Source organism: Ailuropoda melanoleuca, chromosome 13 (assembly GCF_002007445.2).
Source record: "Ailuropoda melanoleuca isolate Jingjing chromosome 13, ASM200744v2, whole genome shotgun sequence".
NCBI lineage: Eukaryota > Metazoa > Chordata > Mammalia > Carnivora > Ursidae > Ailuropoda > Ailuropoda melanoleuca.
The window spans coordinates 79,355,787-79,379,718 of NC_048230.1; the positions used below are offsets into that span (position 1 = coordinate 79,355,787).

The 23,932-nt window shown below is 42.4% G+C and overlaps 1 protein-coding gene across 1 annotated transcript in view; it reads left to right on the forward strand.

Annotated features, from left to right (window-relative positions):
* PLCB4 (phospholipase C beta 4) overlaps positions 1-23,932 on the forward strand; it is a 384,913-nt gene that overhangs the window by 110,684 nt on the left and 250,297 nt on the right. The window contains exon 2 of the mRNA XM_034641608.1: positions 15,914-15,973. The gene's annotated coding sequence lies outside the window, so the exon portion shown is untranslated. The remainder of the gene's footprint in view (positions 1-15,913; positions 15,974-23,932) is intronic.

Sequence of the window (23,932 nt, forward strand, 5' to 3'; positions counted from 1 at the left end):
TCAGTTTTTTTTTCCTGTTCACATTGGGTGAATTCTTCTGCCCTGTTGTATTGATCCTTTCTTCTGCTTTATCTGATCTGCTATTGTACTCCTCTAGTGTATTTTTCAGTTTAGTTATTCTTCAGTTATGTGGCTTGTGTTTAGAACTTTCTCATATTTTCTCTCTTTCTGATGCTATCAGTGTGTTCATCTCTTTCTCTCTCCAGCTCAGTGAGCATCTTCAAGATTGTTACTTTGAACTCTTTATCAGGTAAATTACTTATCTGCATTTAATTAAGGCTTTTTCCTGAGGTTTTATGTTCTTTTATTTGGATCATAGTCCCTTCCTTCCTCATTTTGCTTGACTCTCTGTTGGTTTCTGTACAGTAGATGATACAGCCACCTCTCCCAGTCTTGAAGGGTTGGCCTCGTGTAGGAGATGAGCCTTATTGTTCAATCTTGCTTTAGTTCTTGGTTGTCTCTCAGACCTCTGTGATTGTCCAAGGACCCTATTTTTTATTTTTTTTAAGAGCTCTCAGTAGTTGAGGGTGTGCCAAGATCAGTCTGTGTCCCAAAGGAGAGAATGTCAGTCAGCACCTGAAGCCAGACTCTCAGGCCACAGCTTTTAAAGAATGCAAATATATACAGTCCTGTGAGGTTGTTAGCATAAGTCCTACTGGCCCCCAAGCAGGCAATTTGAAGGTGTACCCTGGGCATCAGTTGGAAAAATCAGGGTTCCAGATGCATGTATGAGCTCCATTCTGGGATATACCAGGAAGCTGTAGTGAGGTGGAGGAAGAGCATAAAGATCCGGGTCCCCTAGCCTGTGTTACCTGCGAGCAGCTCTGTAACCTCTAGATGTATGCCGAACCCAAATCCTGCCCCTAAGGCTGGAGCTCCAAGTCTAGCAAGTAGGCCCCTTTCACAGAAAGGCAGGGTATGGTTCAGTCTGTTTTCTGTGTGGTGCCTTGTGGGTGGTAGCCTGCCAAGAACTGTCTCTCTTATTATAGACCCAGGAACGTAAGCCCCTCTGGCTACCAGAGCTAGGTGACCAAGGGGTATCCCCTGGGCACCGGCTATAAAAACCAGGGCACCCGCTGTAAAAACTGGCATACCAGGTATATAATGTATAACAGCTCCCTTCCTAGAGATGCTTGTGCCCTGGAGCATGGTGGAGGGAGAGTGGAAAGATAGTGCCTGCCTTCCAAAACCTCAGGAAATATTCCAGAAACACTAACCTCCTGGATCTCTTGTCCCTTGCTATGCCCTGGGTGTGGTAGCTATTGAAGAACTCATTCTTTTGTAGGTTACAGTCCCCTGGGACCTGTGAATAGAAGCCTGTTGGTCACCAGAGCCAGATGATACAGAGGTGTTCCCTGGTAACAGCTGCAAAAATCAGGGCATCAGACAAGGATATAAGCTCCTTTCTAGAAGATACCAGTGAACTGGAGGCAAGGTAGAGAGAAACTACAGAGGTGGCATCCACCAGCCTGTGTTTCCTGAGAGTTCTTCTTTAGGCTCTTCTAAGTGCACCAAACCAGATGCCTGACCCTTGAGCCAGAGCTTCAGGACAAGCAAATAGGCCTCTTTCCCAGAAAGGCTGGGGTGTGTTTCGATCTGTTGTCTGTGCAGCGCCCTAGGAGTAGGAGTCTGCCAAGAACTGTTTTTTCTGATCATTACATTCCCATGGGACCCATAAGTGTAAGTCACCCCCCACCGGCCTCCAGAGCCAGGCAATCAAGGGGTGTCCCTTGGGCAGCAGCTGCAAAAACCAGGTCACCAGACGTAGAAACCGGGGCACCAGACGTGTAGAAGCTCTCTTCTGGGTGCTACTGGCACTCTGGTGTGCGGCAGAGGGAGGGTGTGAGGATGACACTCACGGGCTGGAGTGAGGCCAAGGGGGATTGCAAAAAGATGGCACCTGACACAAAGGGGGGAAAGAATAAAGGAAAAAAAAAACAGGGAAAAAGACCCTCCCCCCATCTCCTCCCCATAGAGAGAAAGCGACCTTACCAGTGGCACATATGTGCTGGAGCATAAAAATGACACCTGCTAGAAAGGAAACAAAACCAAACATGATGGTGCCTGTTGGCTTTAGCAGAGCAGAAGAGTACAAAGATGGCTTCCACCAACCTTTGACCCTGGAAATTATTTCAGTGCAGGCCCCTACCCCTCAGACCAATGCTTTAAATGTAGGAGATGAGTCTCTTTCATGTGAAGTTGGGGCACTTTTCCATGGGCTGCTTCTGTGCTAGGCCCTGGTGGTGAGTCGGGTGTCTGCCCACAGGCCCTTTAAGAGTGTTCTTTGGGCTTCTTGTGAGTGTGAGCCCTATTGTTCTCAAAGCCAGATGTCTTGGGAGCTCATTTCTCAGGTGCTGGTCTTAAAAGTTGGGTTGCTCGATGCAGGGTATGAACCCCTTGCTCCTCAGAGAGCAGCTCGAGATTTTGAGTTCCCTCTTGCTTGTGGGTTGCCCCATCGGGGATGGCATGTATGACGAGATGGTGTTTCAGCCTGTCCTACATACTTCAGCATAGTTTTCCTCTCATTTGCTCAATATGAAGGGACCACTTTATGAGTTTTTAGGTGTTTGTTTTCTTTCTTTTTTTTTCCCCCCAGAGGAAATTGTTCCATATATAGTTGTAGATTTAGTGTGTCTGTGGGAGGAGGTAAGTTCAGGATCTTTCTATGTCAACATCTTGAACTTGGAGCTGGGAATTTTTTTGATTATTAAAACCAGTTATGTCTCTGAACCCAGGCATTGATGAAGCCTGAACATCTTAGATGGATGAGCACGTCTAAGTTTTAGTTTCTCATTTCATTTTACTTCAGTTGCTGTAGTTTTCTAGAGAGATTCTTTCCTGCTTCATGTGGTATTTGTAGCATGATGGACTTTGGCTCCAATGTCAGAAGGAGGAATGGCAGAAAATACCCCACATTCTCTTAGGAGATGTTTCATATCTTCAGAGGGACCGTCCTAGCAGTAGTGACGATGCTGATAAAATCTGGGATCTTGTCCCACGTATTAGAATTGGGGATAAATTGTCGGCTTTAGTTCCTTCATAAAACCAAAGAGACGTGACCAGGAAACAGAATTACAGCAGGCTGTTGTCCATACAAATCACTCCCAAGTTGTGCATTTGGAGCCCTTCTCTTCGATATGGTACCCATCCCAGGGCTCTGATATCGGCAGCTGTGTTCTGGGTCTTGAAGAGTTTGCAGAGTTTAGTTGTATCAATAAAAATCAAGTTGCATCCCTGTATACTGGTCACCAGTGTACCAGCTCACAATGTGATTTCTCTTGGAAGAGATGGGTGAGAGTTATCTGTGGCCAAAAACTACCTGACAGACATACATACCAGTCTCAAAGTTCTATAATTTATAACAAGAGAACTTCAGGCATTGAGTGGTTCTTCTAAGCTGTGCCATATTCTTTTTTCTATTCTCTCTTGCTGACCGGAAGATACATTGTATGTTTGTGAAGAAATGTGAATGTATAAAAGTTCATGGGGTCTTGATTCTCTGGTGAAACCAGCCCAGTTTTCATTTTTTAGATGATTTTGGGGCTTCTGCCTTAGGGTTATACCTGCTCCTATATGGCTGTCTCAGGAGTGCTATAAACCTAGCTTGATTGTGAAACCAGCTTCCTACCAACAGATTAGAAGTGAATCACAATAGATTAAAATGACACTTTTCTCCTCAGCATTACTCTAGAGCAATAGTTCTTGAGTTTCTGGTGTTACTATTCTTGGTTTACTTTGCACAGATCATTTTCTCTCGATGGGTAGTTCCTTGAGTGTAGAAAGGAGTGGGAGAGGACAGTAATTGAACACCCACTCGGGATTGCAGGAATGTGATAGGCACCTTTCATGTATTACTCCCTTTAACTTCACAATGACTGAGGTAGGTAATTTTGCTGCTTTACAAACCAGGAAACTAGGTCCAAGAGAGGTTAATTGTCTTGTATTCTCAAAGATCAGTCTCTTTCATTCTATAACCCGCTCTCTTTATACTCTAGAAGCCTCCATTTGGGAATAGTGATTTCTCACTGCTTTCCCACTTTCTATGGTGGATGGAGATGGCACTGGCCTTTTGAGATTGAGCCCTGAGCTTTTTGTCAGACCTGGTCTGAGAACCAGGTATGCTCATCGTTTTACTTTCCAGAGTCCCAAGAGATCTGGCCTAATTTTATGTATTTTTTCAAAGCTGCCATTGCACACTTGTTTCTTTCTCCTCCATGACTACCTGCAAAGGAAGATGGAGTCTCACAGTTTCATGGCTCTGAAACAAACCCACAAGATCTTTTCATTTTAATAAATTTTAAACACCAAGGAGAAGTAGGAAAGCAGAGAGCACAACAGAAAAAGAAATCACAAAAGTTCAAAAATAGTTAAAAATCTTCATTCTTGGGGGCGTCTGGGGGGCTCAGTCGATTATGGGTCTGACTCTTGATCTCAGCTCAGGTCTTGATCTCAGGTCGCATACTATAGCTCTTGAAACTCTTCTTAGGCATTATTTCGTAGAAGCTGCTAGATGTCTCTTTTATAGGGATAAGTAATTTTTGTCGTGAAACTGTGGTCCAAAACAGATTCAGGTTGGTACACCACTGATGAAATTTTCTCTCCCAGTCAGATCATATTTTCCAGTGGCTGTTCAGGCTCTAAGGGTTTCATTATGAACCTGCTCTGTAAGAGACTTCCAGAAAGCAACAATGTTTCATGTTAGAACGTACCACTTGACAGGACTGGGAAATGGATATTAGGCTTAGTTTAAGGTATTTTTTGCTGCTCAGTACTGGGACTCACAGACCACGTGTGGCGACTGAACACTGGAAATGCGGTTAGTTTGAATTGAAAGGTGCTTGAAGTAAACTACGCCCTGGATTTCAGAGACTTAGAATTAAAAAAAAAAAAAGTAAAATATCTCAATGTTTATATCAGTTACACGTACATCAATTATGTGAGAAAATTCTGCAATATAGGGTTAAATATATTATTAAAATTCACTTTTTTAACTTTTAATTTTCAGCTTATTATAGATTCTTATGCAGTTGTAAAATATAACACAGAGAGATTCCCCCGGACCCTTCACCCAGTTTTCACCACTGGTACTGTCTTCGAAAACTATAGTAGAATAGCACAACCGTGAAATTGACTTTGATCCAATCCACTGAACTTATTCAGATTTTATCAGTTTCATGCACATGTGTGTGCGTGCCTGTGTCTGTGTAAATCTGTGCAGTTTAATCACCAGTATAGATGCATATGACCACCACCACAGTCAAAATACAGAATTCCATCACAAGGATTCCCTGCGCTAAGCTTCTATAGCTGTAGCCTCCTGCTTCCTTCCTCCCTCCCTCCCTCCTTCCACCCCCCTCCTCTAACTCCTGGGAATCACTAATCTGTTCTCCATCTGTGTACTTTTGTCATTTCATGAATGCCATATAAAGGGAGTCTCATATAGTATGTAACCTTTTGAGATGAGCTTTTTTCACTGAGTGCAATTCTCTTGAGAACCATTCAAGCTGTTATCAGTTCTTCTGCTGAGTAGTAGTCTTTGTTTCTTTTCTTAAAAAGATTTTATTTTTTTATTTGAGAGAGAGCTCATGTCAGAGCATGAACGGGGGGAGGGGCAGAGGAAGAGGGAGAAACCGACTCCCCTCTGAAGGGAGCCTGACTAAGGGCTGGATCCCAGGACCCCCATTGGGAACATGACCTGAGCCCCAGGCAGACTCTTAACCTACTGAGCCATGCAGTTGCCCCCTGTTTCTGACTTTTTAAACATTGCTACTAGAAAGTTTAAAATACCTCTGTAACTCACCTTGGTGACTTTCATTGTATTTTTGTTGGAGAGCCCCGCGTGAGCTCATGTTTGTTAGCAGTAATCAGAAAGAACCTTTCTGCTGCGTTTTCATTGAGTTTCAGGCATTCCTGTGTCAAATGGTATATTTTGTTCTGCTGACTCTAAATCAGTTTATTTGGAATGAACAACGGAACAGTGCCTTTTAAAATTATTTCAGGAGAGTGAAATCCTCTCAGGGTCTCTCGCATTCCACTCCTCCGATTTTTTTTTTTTTTTGGTTAGTTTTTCAGTAAGACACCCTTTGTATTTCTGTCTATAAAAGAGACTTTTCATAAGGGTAGGCAGCAAGGAGGGATGTCTTGCAACTGCTACCAACGCTATTCAGTACGCTGGTTTGCGACTAAACGGCTCATATTTATTTGATATTTTCCCCCTGGAGAGATTCAGAAACATTTTTTTCAACTTAAGCTTCAAAAAGAAACCAGCTCAGTTAGCTTATAATGGAGGGAAGAAACAGGACACAGGGACACTTCAGAGCAGATGAGAACTGAGGTGACGGATAATACCATTTTCAGTTAAATTGCCTGGGGAAATTAGGTAGGCAGAGAATAATTACCTGGGTTGGCATATATCCAGGTTTCTGAAACTAAGACCCTGCTTGAATGTTCCGAGGCTCACTGATGACCACAGGCAGCCAGGGGCTGTAAGTGTTATGTTCCATCCCGAACATACTTAAGTATTCTGGCTTCAGTGCATGGCAGCTTTAAGGCAAATTATGTAGCATGAGAAATTCTAACAAAACCGTGTAAAGACCAAGACCCACAACAAGCAACACCACAAAGCGTCATAATAAAGGGAAGCTTCTCTGACAAAATTTGTATTTATATATAATATAAAAATATATATCTAAAAATAATAAATATATTACAAATATAGAGAACATAAAAACATTTTAAATATGTAAAATATAATTACATTTATATTTCTGTGATTTCTGCTATGTGACTGCCACTAGGACACTGGAGCTGAGATAGGGATCATAGGAGAACCATAGAGAGGACCAAGTGAAGTATAGTTCTAGTCTCTTACTCCTCGCACCGAGGGCCCTGGCAAGGTAGCAGTCCCTGGTCATGCCTTGCAAGTACCATGCAAGGACTCTGAATAAATGCTGCCCAACTTGTGGGTTCATCCAACCTCCTTGTGGAAATGAATCTCGGATGCAAACGTACCTTTAATGCAAAAGTCAAGATGTAACAGTGTGTTCCCCACTCCAGCTCCACCTTCCGTGACCCTATTACTACTACTGCTAAGCATGGCTTTCTTGGGGTCTGTGCTGCTGGTGGCTCGATGGAAGTTAATGGAAAAGGTATGAGGTTGTTCAACTGTAGATTTTTTTTTCCTTTCTCATGACCCAGAGGAGAGCTCACTTTCTTTTCGACAAAAGGAAAGGGAGTCAGCGGTTTCTTTTCTTTGCTTCTAGTGTTAGTTTTTGCTTTATTCCTATCTTTTCATAATCTCTGAATTTCAGAAAGCAGGATAATGGAAAAGGGTGGGTTTGGAAGGAGTAAAAAAGGGATCAATTATGTTTTTCCTCTCCCCCCTCCCCCCGCCACCTTTCAAATAAAGATCTTGGGGGGTAGAGAATGTTTGGGTTATTTCATAGCTTTGCTTCGATAAGGCTGCTACTGGGACATAGGGTGAAATCTTTATGCAGATGATAGAAACACACCCTTGGCAGGGTGGCGGTGCCCATTTGTCCCTTGGCTGTGAGCCAGACCTATCTGAATATATTGCATATGCACTTAGCCACCACCTGTGCTGTATAGAAGGCAAGGAAAGCGCCGCCGTCTCACAGTGCTGGAGCCCAGATAGGTGCACAGGCAGATGGCGGTGCTTAAAAGTAAGTGCGCAGGAGCCAGATCCTCGGGGTTTAAAGTCCTGATCCTCTGCTCGCTTGCCCTGTGCCTCTGGATGAGTGATGCAACTGCTGTGTGTCTTCATGCCCTCTTCAGTAAAAAGTTTCTATCTATAGAGTTTGGCGTGATTGGATGAGTTCGTACACATAAAGCAATGAGCAATACCTGGACATAGTAATTTCTCATTAATTGGTAATTATTACTATTATTCTTTATCTGCCAGTTTTGCTCTCTAACCTAATGTGTTTTCAAAGGGAGATTTTTTTTTTTAAAGATTTTATTTATTTATTCGACAGAGATAGAGACAGCCAGCGAGAGAGGGAACACAAGCAGGGGGAGTGGGAGAGGAAGAAGCAGGCTCATAGCGGAGGAGCCTGATGTGGGGCTCGATCCCATAACGCCGGGATCACACCCTGAGCCGGAGGCAGACGCTTAACCGCTGTGCCAGCCAGGCGCCCCTCAAAGGGAGATTTCTTAGTTTCTTTTTCTTCTGTAAAAAAACCCCAATTAATACGTCTTGTGCTTGTAGATGTATAAAGCATGCTTTTAATTATCTTTATCCTTTTCCTTTAAATATCAGCGAGGTTTTTGTATATGTTGCCTCTGTGTAACTTACAAGTAAGTCAGTTGATTGAAAAAGCAGTTAAATTGGTTGACGTCATGTAGAAAACATAATTTAATTTAAAAAATTTCAGCCCATGGCATTGTTTTTTGGGTCACTTTTCTTTTAAAAAATGTTTTTGTCCTTCTAGGTGCCAGTACGTGTTTGTTTTTCATCTTTGTTTCTTCCTCCTCCTCTTCCTAGAATGTCAATATTCTAGAGATTTTGTTTCATAATGGTTCAGTTTAAGTGAAAGGGGAGAAACTTCTGCTGTAGATTTGGAATTTGGCGAGTGCTTGTATTCTTGGGGTAAGATAGCGGAATCCTAAGAACATTAACGACTCCAGTGATGAATGCGAGAGTTGTTAGAAATGTACTCTTTGGTTTCAACGTTCATAGATTCTCTCTGCTGACCAGTTAGCTTCTTTTGTGAGATGACCTCAGCTCCCAGCCTGAGAAGAAAACTACATGCAGAGATAAATGCATGCTCGCGATTACTAGGTATGGTAAGCAGAATTCCAAGATGGCCCCAGGGCTCCCACCCACTGGTGTGTGCACCCTGTCTAATCCCCAGGACTGGGACCGTGTCGCTCCTGTGGTGAGATTATGTTGCATTGCACAGTTGGCTTGAAGGGTGAGAGCTTATCCTTGGTGGGCCTGCCCTAATCAGCTAAGCCACTATAAAGGACTGAGGAAAGATTTGAAGAGAGAGAGAAGGATTCCATGCAAGGGAGATTTTCCACCTATGGCTTTGAAGATGATGGGGGCCATGTGGCAGGGAGTGGAGATGTGGCGCCTAGGACCTAACAGTGGCCCCCAGCTGATAGCCAGCAAGGAAATGACTCCACAGTGCTATGACTATAAGGAAATAAAATTGGCCAACAACCTGACTGAGCTTGGAAGCCAGTTACTCCTCCGCCTGAGGAAAGGAAGCCTCGAAGGCCCCTTGATTCTGGCCTTGTGAGACGCTGCACAGGGAACCCAGCAGCTGTGCCAGACTTCTGCCTGCAGGACTCAAAGCTAATAAATATGTCTTGTTTTAAGCCACGGAGTTTTTGACAGTTTGTTATGTGGTCTTAGAAAACCAGTACACAGGGGAAACCCGGCAAAAGAACGTAAGTGGGTAATTGCAAACCATTATTATTTAGGGAAAAAAATCCAAAAACAACGCATAATTAGCTCCTAGAAAGAGCCCCCAGTTATAGATTTTAAAGCTGATGAGCCACAGTAAATGACAGATACAGGAGCTGTTAACTTTTCTGGGCAGAGTTTAGAGTGGTTTCTCGAACTGGCAGTTGTAGCCTTAGCGAGGTGCTAAATTGCTCTCTGGCAGGACGTTTATAGCGTGATAGTAAAGGAAGAATGTGCAGAACAGGGAGGTGGAGGCCCCTTCCTTTGTGCTTATAATTGTTGCTGACTATGCCTTTAATTTAGGGCTCACAAATCCGGGGGAGATGGGGAGCAGGAGGACATAGGTGAGGGGGCTGTCTGGGCAGAAGAGATGGGACGGGGACCGGGGCGGGGGGCAGTGAGGGAGAAGCTGGGGGGAACTAGAACCCAAGCCTTCTTAGAAGGGACATTTGCCTCTTAGCTGTGGCTGCCCTACCCACAGCAGTCTGGGTCTGGGATGCTAAATTTTCCAGATTTCCCAGAGAAGCTGGGGCTCCAGAGATGTTTATGAAATCACCCATTCTTAAATGTTGGCAACCAGCTCAAACCTTATAGGTTCCCAAGGTGATCGTTTAAACACGTATGTAGTCAGATCAGGCCTGTGGCAGCCTCCCCAGTACGGCCCAGAGGAGTGAGGCTATGTTGGGGAGACAGAGAACAGGAGGGTGTAAGCTCAGTGAGGACCTGGAGTTTTGTTTTTGTTCACTGCCCTGTCCTCCGAGCTGGGAGCAGGGTCTGGCCCACAGTGGGTGCTCAATAAATGTCGATATGCAAAAAATATCAAATGTGATGGCACTGGTGATACATGTTTCTAAAATCCACTTACTCTTAGTGTTGTGACAGGGTACCACTCTGGGCTAATGCAGTGTCTTTTTGGCCTACCCATTTATCTTCTTAACCTACGGTTCCATTCGAGGACTGTTCGGGAAGTCATTAACTCTGAAAGAAGACAAAGCCAGTATTGGGCCCTTCTGTCTGTCTGGCACCATCCTACGTACCTGGTGTATGTCTCCTCTCCTTTCACCCTGTCCCCAATTTCTAAGGTGGGTCCTAAGATGACCTTGCATTTCACAGAGCAGGAGATGGTTTCAGAGAGGCGGGGTCAGTTGCTTGAGACCACACAGCTAGTAAAGGCTGCCCTCCGCTCTATCTGATGGTCGGGCCTCTGCCCCTCTACTTGCTTGCTCTCTGAGCGTGTTTGCGAACCAGCAGGGTCAGCTTGGTAGAGTTGCAGTCTCTGGTCCCAGCTCAGACCTATCCCAAACAGAATCTGCGGTTCATCCACGTACCCCGGTGAGTTGTATACGTATTAAAGTTTGAGAAGCATTGTCCTATCCGACAGGGTTCTAAACTTGTGTTCTTCATGTGCTTGTTCTATGGATTTGGCCAGATCTTTCACCAGAACTTATTACCTGTCCTTTCCATTTCTATATATTTGCTTAAAAAGAAAATGTAACTGGTAAAAGCAAAATAAAAAACAAGACACAAACAGCAACTGTGTGGCAGTCTGGCAACATAAGTATGGTAAATAGCTATGAAACTATATTTGTAGTGATGTATTTGACTCCAATAGAAAAATGACACTGTTTTCCATAAAGAGAAGACAAGTGCTAGTAAAGGTGTACTGTACCTTATCTCCCCACGTACCATTGTAAGTTACCTGTATTTTACATGTAATCTGCACCATTAATAATAAACTGTAATGAAATTGTAAGACATTTCTCCTTGGACCGTTAATGGCAGTGTGTTTCCTGTTGGGACACGATGCTGTGGCGGATTGTAAAAATGGCCATGAAGTCTTCCCGTCCCTGCACCCACACCCTAGTAGTGCACACAGACCCAGCAAAGGGTGAGCCTGTGTCTACATCCTTTAAGTGTGGACTTGACCACGTGACTAACTTTGCCCAAAGCTATGCCAACAAATCGGACACAGCAGAGGCTTGGAAAGTGCTTGTACCTTGGGTCCCAACCTCTTGCCGTTCTTGCAAACTTGAGATCACCATGTGAACCAAAAGAGTTATTGATTGAAGCTACAAAGGTTTGAGGTGCTTTGTAGGTTGCACAAACTCACTGACATGACCTTTCTCAGACATTGTTTACAAAACAGTCATTTCCATGTTCAGTAGCAGATCAGCGTGAAATGATGCTGTTTCAATTCAGTCTTGCCCAGTCATTCTTCATTTGAAAACAGAAATCTCAGTATTGAATATCTCGGGGAGGACATTAAATGCCAGTCCTTTTGTGTTCAGTACGGGGATTTACAAAAACCGGCCTGGCACCCGTCACCCTCAAAGATTTGTAAATTTCTTCTCCCTTTACTGAGAAATAGAAACTCCACCCTGGGCTGCAGCTCCCCTGTTGCTTTGGAATAAGACCATATCGCAAACACTGCGGCTTCTCTCATTACTGGCGGTTTGCGGTGAGCTCTTGGTCCTTTGTTACAGCTTGGCTCGGGAGCAGTGCCAGCGCCAGGGCCTTGCATGTGCACCTCTTTAGCGAGGGTGATAGACGATTGTGTGTATTTCCCATCACAAGGAATCCTGCAGAGAATTACGGCAGCCAATCTTTTAGAAGTGTAAATAGCCCCCACTTACTGGGTTTCCTTAAAGAATCTGAATAAGTGCTTTGTCATTTTTGAGAGAAGTCAACTAGTATTCACGTGCAGACCCACCTAAATCCAGTCTTTTAAAAAACTGCTTTATTGAATTACAATTTACCTACCATAAAGATCACCCACTCAAAATGTACGATTTCAGTGGTTTCTGGTGCAGCCATTCCCACGGTTTAATCTTAGAACACTTCCATCGCTCACACCCACGAGAGCTCCTTCCCTGTCTTCGCTGCCCCTCCAGTCCTACACACCCGCTAATCTGCTCTGTATCTCTGTGGATTTGCCTAGAATAGGACATTTCCTATACACAGAATCCTAGAACGTGTGGTCTTTTGTGACTGGCTTCTTTCATTTAGTATGATGCTTTCTAAAGTTTATCCATGATGTCACACATCTCCGCATTGCATTCTTTTATTGCTGAGTAAAATTCCGTCATACTCCATCTGCATTTTGCGTACCCATTCGCCACTTGATGGACATTGGGATTGTTCCTACTTTTTGGCTATTATGAATAATGCTGCTGTGAAAAAGCATGTAATTTTTTTATATGGACATATGCTTTTATTACTCTTGGGCGCATGCCTAGGAGTGGAGTTAGTGAGCCATATGGTAATTTTATGTTTAACCATTTGAGGAACTGCTAGACTGCTTTCAAAAGTGGCTGCACCATTTTATTTCCACAAGCAATGTTTGAACATTCTGGTGTCTCCGAATTCTCACTAATGCTTGTTATAATTTGTCTTCTGATTGTAATTATCCTAGTGGGTGTGAAGTAATAGCTTATTGTGGTTTTAACTTGCATTTCTTTGATGATTGAGCATCTCTTTGTGTATATGTGTGTCTTTTTTTGAGAAATATCTATTTAGATCATTTATCCATTTTTTTTTTTTTTAATAATTAATTTTATTTTATTATATCCATTTTTAAATTGGGTTATTTGTCTTTTTGTTGAGTTACAATAGTTCTTAACATACTCTGGATACAAGTGCCTTATTAGATAAATGATTTGCAAAAATCTTTTCCCATTGTGTGGTTGTCATTTCTCTTTTTTAATAGTGACCTGTGAAGCACAACAGTTTTTAATTTGATGAAGTCAAATAATTTCTTTCATTGTTTGTGCTTTTGCTGCCATATCTATGAAACCATTGCCTAACCCAAGGTCATGAAGGTTTACTTATGTCGTATTTACTCCTAAGAGTTTCATAGTATTAGCTCTTATATTTACATGTGTGATCCATTTTGAGCTAATTTTTGTGTATGGTGTGAGGTAGGAGTCCACTTTCATTCCTTTGCATGTGTTGTCCCAACACATTTGTTGAGTAGATTCTTTCCACATTGAATAGTCTTGGCACCCTTGTTGAATGAAAACCAGTTTTTGTTTATCAGCAAAAATGGGATTCTAGGATTTGGGGGTTTTGTCTGTTTGTTAGGTTTCTTTCTGTGTTACAGAAAAATATTCCACTTTTAAAAGACCAAAAGCATGCACAAAGACACACATAAACACAGACATCCAGAGGCTTATACACACTTACTTGCGCGTGCAGTCTCTCGTTTACCAAGAACCCATTTGTACCCTTTAACACCTAGAGTCATAATTTTAGAATGAAGAAGGCAGTAAGTTGAAACCTTGATTCATATATGACTGTAACACCAAGTTCATCGGCCATGTGCCAGTAGCTAAATGGTTTACGACAAACTGCTTATACCATTTCATTTCTTGGTAGGTAAGTATGTCCTCATTGGCTTTCTTAAATGTTGGCAGTATCCTAGCCATGTACAGAATTAAAAAAGTTTATGGAACAACTCATCAGTTTCATGCTGGATAGTTACCAGGGAATTAGAGAAGTCTTCAAGTCTTTTGTTCCAGGAGGACTTGGGTGGCAAGTGGTTTCTCAAAATGAGGAGCATGGAATGGTAGGGGCATTAATCCATGAGTGTTTTTAGAACTCAGCTTGTTTCATTGTCCCAGGAGGCATAAAGTAGTTATGTAGTTTAATTTCCCAGCTGTAGGCGGGCCACCTAATTATTCACCTGTTCAGTGATTTACTGAGCACACGTGGTATGGTAGGCACTTTGCTAGGTGCTGGGAATATCCCTGATGGTTTTCAGTACTTTCTTATGATACCTTATCAGAAATATAGTATTAAAATAGGGTAAGTGCCATGGAGGAACCTGTACCATGGATGCTAAACACGGGTAGATGTGCCTGGGTTTGAATGCCAGCTCTGTGTGGTTTCTGAAGAGTCACTTCTCAGTTTTCTATAAAATGGGAATAATCACAGTATATACATTTTAGAGTTTTTATGTGGATTAAACATGATGATACAATCTGTGCTTAGAACCTGGGTCATAGTAGATATTCGCTAAATCAGTAAGTAAGTGCACATGATACTGGATATTCTCTAATTCTGAATATTTAAAATGGAATGTTTTTCCCCCCTCTAGAGAGTTAGGGATGAATTGGATTCTTTCTCTTTCAGTTTCAATTATAAAAGTAATAGGTTTCTTGGTAGAAGATTACATAATGGTGAAATGCTAGATTAAAATGCAAAGGTCCTTTTTTCTCTTTTTCTTCTTTTTAAATATTTTATTTGAGAGAGAGTGCTCAAGTGTTTGATGGGGTGGGGAAAGGGAGGAGCAGAGGGGGAGCGAGAAGGACAAGCAGACTCTGCACTGAGCATACCCCAATGCTAGGGCTCAGAGGACCCTGAGATCATGACCTGAGCCTAAACCAGGAGTCTGAGGCTTAACCAACTAAGCCACCCTGGCTCCCTCTTTCTTTTCTTTTTTTACCTCCCTTCAGTACCAATTCTCCAGAGGCAGAAACTCAAGTTTCTTGTTATCCCTCCAAATATATTCTCTGTATCTAACAATGTTTATACATAGACTAGTGAGGTTTATTTTAACACGGTGGGGTCATGGTACACATATTACTCTACTAGATTTTTAAAAAATTAATACTATGACCTGATTTTTCCCCCCTATATCTGTTCACATAGATCCATGTTGGCTTCTTTCTTTTTAATGGAGTAGTCTTGCATTGTGGGTATACCATCCTACCTAGGACCCTGCTGTAGAAATCTCTGTACATCAGCGATGATGTTCATGATATCCCGATTTAAATTTTACAGATAAAATTTTCCCATGTCTCAGTTCCCACATTTTCTGCCTCTTCCCTTCTTTCCAAATGCCAATAGTCTTCCTCTTAACTTTTGTGTACTTCTGATACCACCTGAAACCACCCCCCCCGCCCCGCCGCTGCCAACTCCATCTTGGAAGGATCTCAAAATCTAAATTTTCACCAAACCAAAATTTCAGCGTCAAATCTAGAACCTACATAAACAACTTGTTAACAAAGACAAGAAAAAAAAAACATGCAGCAAAATACTTTTTTTGTAGACAGATGCAAATCTTTTGTGTTCAGCACTGCTCTTTGTTGAAAGGGCAGACTTTTAAAATTACAGTTCCTCTAAGGACATTTTTACTGTTAATCAGGAAAAAAAAATCATTATATTCTAAAAGATTTTAGATGGCCTTGTTCAATTGCTCCTTAATTATCTTGATAAGAGGTTGAGTAGATCAGCAGCTTAGTAAAGGGTTTGTAAACCCTCTAGGCTGGCATAGCAGTAATATTTCTGATTTGATGACTGTGTTATTTTTGTTGTTCATTTGGAAATTAATGTCACTATTATAGTAATGTGACTTTCTGATGTGTTTTTTTAAAAAATATTATAGATTTTGATTTTGAAGTGCAAAAATCTGTTTCTTTACATGAGAATCCTAAAGGTCCTTCACATTGATTTTTCTCTGGTCTGTGTCTGCTTGCTTCACAGAGGACAGTGCTGTGAGTTTAACTAAGTGGACATCACTCGCAGTCCATCCAGAGCTGCCTGGTGAGTATTCTGCACACTTTGGTAGAGTTTCTAGTTGTGGAGTTCCAGAACTTTCTATACAGTAAATCTCCCTTGATTTATACTGATGTACTATCTGAGATGCCTCTCAAAACTGATTCATAGACACTTACTTCATGCAGTGGAGCATTAGTCCCCTGGCATTTTCCGGATTCTAGTTCATTCATTCCACTTTGCCCTTTACGAGATTTTCTACTTGCTGTCTGTGGTAATATTGTCTGCATTTAGTGAGCAGTCAGGTATTATTTAAGTAACTGTTCTCTGCGGTTCTTTCTGAGGAGAAATGCATGACTTGTGTTCAGTCCTATGTAGGTATTGTTGAAGAAGATTCCCATGGATGTGAAAAAATCACAACTATGCTCATTGTCCGTTTCGTGGGAAACTACCTGTGGAGAAGATATAAAAATAAATTCTCCCTGTGCCCCTCTAGAGTTCCATTTTACCAATCTTTAAAGAAATACTGAAATGGGAGGCAGAGATATCTCTGTATGGCCAATTCTTTTTATTTATGAACTATAACTTGCCAGTGCTTCATTCTAGAGCTGGGATCCTGGTGAAGATGAGAGATTGTTTTTTTCTGACCTCTTAATCAAATTCCTATTTTCTAACTGCTGTTATAAGGGAAACACTTGGGCTATATGTTGTTCCTTACTTCAACAGACAAGAAGTCATTTCATAGTGAAAACACGAAAAAGATAACCAACTTTACTGTTTATCCTGGGAGGTGAACTCCGGATTCTAGGCACTTAAAGTCAATGTTATTTTTTCCCCTCCATGTTGCAAGTCCTATCGCACAGTCTGTTACCTTCCAGTGGGGTCTGTGGGGTGATTTTCTTCCAGCCTTTCTGTGTGGGGAGAGAAGAATCAACTTCCCAAAGTGATCAGTATTTAATGGTGACACGAGAATATCAGGAACGTAGATTTATTATTGAATGTCCCTACCTATTTTTAGTCAAGGGCACTGTTATTTTACTGCTTCCCATGGATGACTCATAAACCATGTCTTAGCAGGCAAACCAGTTTGGGGTAGGGGGGTTGCTAAATAATTCTCCAGGGACTTTAAATCAGTGTAGACATGACATCTGCTTTTTAGCCTTTATTACATTTTTCTGGACTGCTCACTGTCTCTGCGTAATGGTTGTTATTCTTAAAAAATAAATCATTTTCATCGGCTTATACGTGAAGAATTTATGTGCTTAGTGAAAATAAATGCTTGATACAAAAGTTGTTTTTTTTTTTTTTTTAAGATTTTATTTTTTATTTATGTGACAGAGAGACAGCCAGCGAGAGAGGGAACACAAGCAGGGGGAGTGGGAGAGGAAGAAGCAGGCTCCTAGCGGAGGAGCCTGATGTGGGGATCGATCCCGGAACGCCGGGATCACGCCCTGAGCCGAAGGCAGACGCTTAACCGCTGTGCCACCCAGGTGCCCTGATGCAAAAGTTTTTTAAAAAACAGAAGTTGTTTGTTAAATATTTTAAGTTCCAAGAAGAAGCTTCTCTATACCAAGTGGTATAAATATCGTGTGGTTGATTTTACAAAGACTCTGTGGACTTGGGGCCTAAGGCAGCTACTCTAGTATGTGGGCTCTTTTTCTAGTCCCATCTCAAATAGGATCTGATAGGAATCGGGGCCCCACACGTCACCAGGGAGTGGTTATCCTTACCTTAGTCTTGCCCTCCTCCCAAAGGGAGAATTCCTTCTCTTATTTCCCTCTGTCCTTTATTAAAGAATTAAATTCAACTCTAGGGACATTTGGTTGGTGGGTATCTTATATTAAGAGACAGGTTTTTTTTTGCATTGAATTGGAATCTTATTCTTTTATAATCTCTTCCCATATTCAAAATTGGAAACATCTACACCTGGGAAATGGAACTCTTCTGGTTTTGTCTTGAACACCTGCTTTATTTCTCCATGATTCCCATCATGAGTATCTCTGACTGTCCATTAGTTCAGAACATTTGTTTTAGGCCTGTTGCATGCACAATAGGCATTCAGAATATGTTTTAATTCTTGTGATGGCATAAGGTGAATATATTCTTATTTATGTCTCATTCAACTTGGCTTTTTATCAGTGTTAGGCATCAACTCCTAAAACAGAAAATATTTATATAAAGACCCAAAGGATTACTTTTGGATTAATTACCCTCACCATTATATTTCTAGCTTCAGGATGACTCTTGGTAAAGAGGAATTTATAAGTCTAGTCAAACCAAAGGTGGTCTTCACATTTCATGGAAAGAAAGAAAACAATCTTTGATACCTTCTTTCCTCTGTGTGTGTGTGTGTGTTTGTGTGTGTGTGTGTGTGTGTGTGTGTGTGTATATACACACGCATATAGCCAGCTATTAGCATCTTTTTTAGACTGAAGACCTGTGTCCTAGCATTGCTGCAATGCTGTTTAGTAACAAAGATGATTCTTATTAAATGTGGATAGTGCAGTTATCTTAAACTCTTAAGTATTATATATAGAAGCTCTTATTCCTGGTACAATAAGAATCTGGTTTCATGTTTTCTTAGAGTCCATTCATGCATGACAAGAGTCTTGGGCTGAGCTCTCCAGAAGCAGACTCAAGATGAGGGATTTTTGTGCAAGTGTCTTATTAAGACAGTGCTTCCAGGAGAAACAAGTGAGTTGGAGAGGGAGAGAGGAAAGAGGCAAGCAGGGAGATAATTCGAGCAAAGTCCCTGCCTCAGCCTTGATCCTGGAGGAACGCTCTGGAGTGTAATAGCTCCTGAGAACCTCTTCCTTCTGCCTCAGGGCAAGGGCCTGGACTTCCCTATCCCTGCATCAGCCTTCGGCTGGGGACTGGTGGGAGGGGGGCTGTGGACTTCGGAGCGTTTTTGGTTCTTTGCATCTGCAGGCGAAGCAGCTCCAATAGTTAAGGGGTGTTCCCTTGAAGAAATTTGCAAGTGCCATCTCTTAGAAGCAAAGTACATATGGGCACACAGGACAGTGAAAAGGGACCCAGTGATACCTGGACAGGACCCTGGATTGTCTGCTCTCCCTAGCAGCATGCAGGGTCATGCCCTCACTCCTACAAATCCATTTTTCATCCCTTAGGCTTTCAACCATTTCCTGGGACAAGTCTTCTGCACTCACAGAAGCACTTTAAATGTACTTTCTTCCCTAGAGAAGGTGAAAAACTGCTTCAAATATCCAAGCCCTAAAGAGATTGCAGTGTGGAGAGATACCTAGGTAATTTCCAATTAATACAATTTCTACATATATTAGAGTTAAAAAAATAAAATCTGAAATTTCAAAGGCTTTCCTTAGATGAATGTCATCTTGAATAGTGATTTTCATACCCTGAAAAAGAGGGCAAGGATATTGTGTGATTGTATGATTGGCAATTATTCTTGCTAGTGGCGTTTTTGAGCATACATACTAAATCTGTTATTTTTCTTTTTTTTTTTTCATTCTGTTTTAACCATCGTTTTTAAACCCTAATATTTGACCTTTGCTTTTGAGAGAATTTTCTACCACAAACTTTTCAGGGAAATATAGATGGTCTTTCCTTGGGCGCCTTTAATTCGGCAGAGCACAAAAGCGTGGTCCAATAGAAATTTCATATGAACAGCATATGCAATTCCAGTTTTTCTTGTAGCCTCATTAAAAAAGTAAAAAGGAATTGGTTGTTATAGCAGCCTGAGCTGGAGGCTGGAAAGTCCAAGATCACAGCTGAAATTAATTTTAATAATCTATTTAGCCTAGCACATCCTAATTATTATTTTAACATTTAATTAATATAAACATTATTAATGAGATTTTACATTTCTTTCATCTGGTGTATATTTTATACTTAAATCTCAGTTCAGACCAGCCATATTTCACATCCTCAAAAGCCACATTTGGCTAGTGGCACTGTGCGACTTCAGAACGTTACAGAAAAACTCTGGTAAGAGGCTTACTTCCTTTGAGATAAGACTTTGTTAGCGTTCCTGAATCTCCCAGCTTGGTAACTGTGTTCATCAAGACATGAGGCGGCACTGCTTTCCAAAGAAAGTGAGCTGATCTGTCTTGGATGAGGCAGTGCTATTTGCATTTGTTAACTTAAAGCCCTGTAGTTACGGATTATGATTAAAACAATTGGGTTTGGGGGTGCCTGGGTGGCTCATTTGGTTAAACATCTGACTCTTGATTTCAGCTCAGGTCATGATCTCAGGATCATGAGCCTGAGCTCTGTGCTGGGTGTGGAGCCTGCTTAGGATTCTCTCTCTCTCTCCTTCCCTCTCCCTGCCTCTCCCCCTCCCATCCCAATCTCTTCCTCTCTCTAAAATAAGTAAATAAAATGATTGGGTTTGGCAGCTGAGAGGTCACTGATAACCTTCAAGAGTGCAGAATCCTAGGGTCACTTTTTGGAGGAAAACGGATCATGAATAAAGGGTAGTATATATAAAGATTTCAAAGAGGAAAGGAAGAGCATCTTAGGTAATGGAAAAATGTGTGTGTGTATGTAGATAATGTGTGTTAGAAGGTTCTAAAAAAGTTTGGGTACTTGCATGTAAACTGATGAGGCTGGAGTACTAAATACACAATAGGAAAGGCAGGTAGTGGCTCGATTGATACCAAGTTCAAAACCCCGAATTTTCCAATGCATGGAGTAAGGTATCTTCATGATCTAGTTTATATGCTGGGGTCTGTTTTAATTACTTATCATTATGTAAGAAATCACTTCAGAATATAGTGGATTGAAACCACAGTGGTCACCTTTTCACCTCTCACTTCTGTGGGTCAGGGATTAGGGCAGGGCTCCATTGTGTCCTTCTGGCTTGGGGTCACTCCAATGGTTGCATTCTGATGGCTTCTGAAGCTGAAAGAGCAAGAGGCTGGAGCAGCTGATGGCTGACTTGCCCCTCTCTCTCTTAACCTAGACTCAGGATTTCTTCCTGGGCAACTGTGGGCCTCCTCACAGCATGGCGACTTCCGGGCAGCCGGACTGATTACATGGGATCTGGTGTGATGATTCCAGCTGACGAGGTGGAAGCAGCATTACTTTATGACTTGACCGTGGAAGTCTTGTTGCGTCATTTCTATCACATTATTGGGTTTTCGGTGAATCAGAAACCTGCCCAGTTTTAAGGGGAGGAGACTTACAAGCCCACCTCTCAGTGGAAGGAGTGTTAAAGTCACATTTTATGAAGAGAACATTGGAAATACCATCTGCCACAGGGACCCTCTCCAGTGTCACTGCTATACCCATCTTGGCCCCTTTGGATGCTCTGGGAATGGTCTAGCATGAATAGGCCATTCCTTCCTGGGCATACTTCTGCACAGTGGCTCTCTCTCCTACCCTTCCCTGGTTAGCTGGACTGGGCTGCCCTGAAGAAAAAATATAGTCTTCTGCTTAGTCAATGAGTGGGCCCTGGCCTTCCCTTCATTTTTCATTATCTTCACTTAGTCTGTACTGTTAGAGGCATTCCAGCCTCAGATGTTTTCCTCCCTTTTCTGATTTATGGGGGAATTGAAAGGTGAGAGAGAAAAGAGCAAAAACAAAGGAAAGGAAGAAATTTCTAACCCTTGACTCCTCTTACCAAAAGGGCACACCTTTACCACCCATGGTTGTCTTCCTCAGAAGAGAGAATTCTCCACCTTGGCCAACAACAGGGTTTTTCTCACCATCTTTCCATTTCTGGGATGGCTGTCTGTTGCTTATTTCTTGGGTCTTCTTGCCCAACTGGGCTTCTTTTCACAAGGTGATTGGAAGGAGGGAAGGTGGGTGTGGGGCCAACACTATGACTTTGGGAAGATAACTTACTAACAGTTAGGGAGGTCAGCATTCTGTATTTCCTGGTTCTTCCTGGGTTTTCTAGGAAGGTCTCTGTCCCTTGCCACAATCTCAAATTTGTCTCAACTTGGGCCCTGAAACGAGGTACAATGAACTTTGACTTCCTTTCCCTCCTTCCTCTTGTGAAGTCACAACCTTCAACTAGAAAAGATTAAAATGCCAGCAGTGAAAGAGTTCAGAGGTGAAGTGTATTGAAGTCTGCAACTTACTGTGAAATACATCTTTTAAAAAGGAACTGATGGATGGGTGAATAAAAAGTCAGCTATTCTAAAAAGCTAGGTGGTGGGAATACAGTTGTTCACTGTAAAACAAAACAAAAACGCCCAGTTTTTCTTTATTTTCAAAATGTTAGAGTCCACTGTGCTTCAGTAAAAATATGGTAGAGAAGAAAAGTATTAAGCATAAAATTATAGTAGGATACGTTTGACAAAAAAGGTCAGTTTTCTGCTCTAAAGTGCTTAAGGTTTGTCCTGCTTTTCAAACCCCCCAAAGAAGTTTCAATGCAAGATTCTAAAAGTTTGTGGTATGAGTGAAGTTGTTTGTTGCAGCTTATTTCCTAAAAGATTGGAAGAAACTAGAAAATACCTAACAGTCCTGGATAGAAAATTTTAGCTCTTGCCCTTATATTTCTCAGTTTCTTTGGGCTTTTCACACGTAGCTTGTGAGACACTGCTGTCGAAATCATTATGCTAATAAAATTGCTTCTGTGTGTCATTTCCCGAGGGCCTGTGTGTGGTCTTGACACCAAGAGCTTCTCCCGTCGGTGTTACAGACCCCCATTTTGAGTTGAGCATCCGGAGTCTTTTCCAGGCCTGAACTATGGATTGCCCCCTGCCACATGGAGCTATTCGCTTGGTAGGGTCTGTTTCTATAAAAGGGAGGGGAAAAAATAAGTTCTAGCTCTGGTCTTTGTAATTTTTGTGATACAACAACAAAATGGCAAAAGCCCAGTGGAAACGGTGGCGTTCGAAAAGTCCTTACCTACTTTTCCTAAATGAAAAGAGGAGCAGGCATCTTGGCTGCTGTCCTCAGGTGGGAAAGGGCAACTGACTGAGGCCTGGGGACTAAAATAAACCCTCCTGGGAGAGGAACCAGCCTGTGACCTCGGGCTTGTTCCTCCCCGATCAGCTGCTTCACTTCTTGCCATATTTTGTGGCCCCTGGGGGGGATCCGTGTCACAGAGGCAGGAGGAGAGAGCAGTTTGAGGAGGGCTCGGAGGCTCTGTTGTGAGAGTGCTGACGGGACCGGCTGACCTGTCCACGTAGCCGGAGGACGTGCGGTTCCACAGTGAGCGTCCGGGTTGCTGGGAGAAGGCAGTACTCAGGAAAAAAACCAAAAAAACAAGCGGCAAGCAGCTCATGTGCCGGGAGTGTTTTTTACACTCCTTGAATAATAATACAGCGGTCTGGAATCTGGGGGGTGCAGTGCATCTTCTCATCGGAGATCTGTCAAAGGGTCTCTGTGGAACTGAGAAGAAAAGAGAAGTCAACCCCGCATCCTGAAGCAGTTGGAGGTTTACCGTAAAGCCCAGTGATGCCCCTGGGGACTTCTCTCATTGCTCACCTGGCTGGAAGTCTTACGGTGTGGGAGTAAGAATGGGAGCTCTGAAGCCCGGGGCCTAGGTTTTCCCGTCTGGAGAATGCGGGAGAGGCTTCTGTAAGCTGCTTCCCAAGAATGCGATGGTGCACATATGGGACCTGTCTTACCGTGCTCGGTGGGTTGCTTCACGGTTTCCTTTCCCGTGGATCTTGCCGAGGCTCCAAACTACTTGCTCGTTCACTGGCTGGCCTCTTTCTGCTCCTCCGCAGCCCAATACTCTTTCTTCTGGAATGAATGAATGAATGAATGAATGAATGAATGAATGAATGAATGAATGAAAGAAATGAATGAATGAATAAATGAAATGAATGAATGAATGAATGCATGCAGGCAGGCATAAACAGTCTGTAAAGGACCAGCCTTGAAGAGCTCCGGGTACCATGTTGTCCTCACGTCGAGGACCTTCTCCCTCCTAGGGGAGTGCTACCCTCTGGGCCTCTACAAAGTGATGTTTCTGTGGATTCCAGACCGTGAACAGATGCTGTTCTTCTGTCAGGAAGACCACCTCTGTGTTGACCATTTTCTTTTCGTGGTCTTACAGTATTTCTACTCCTT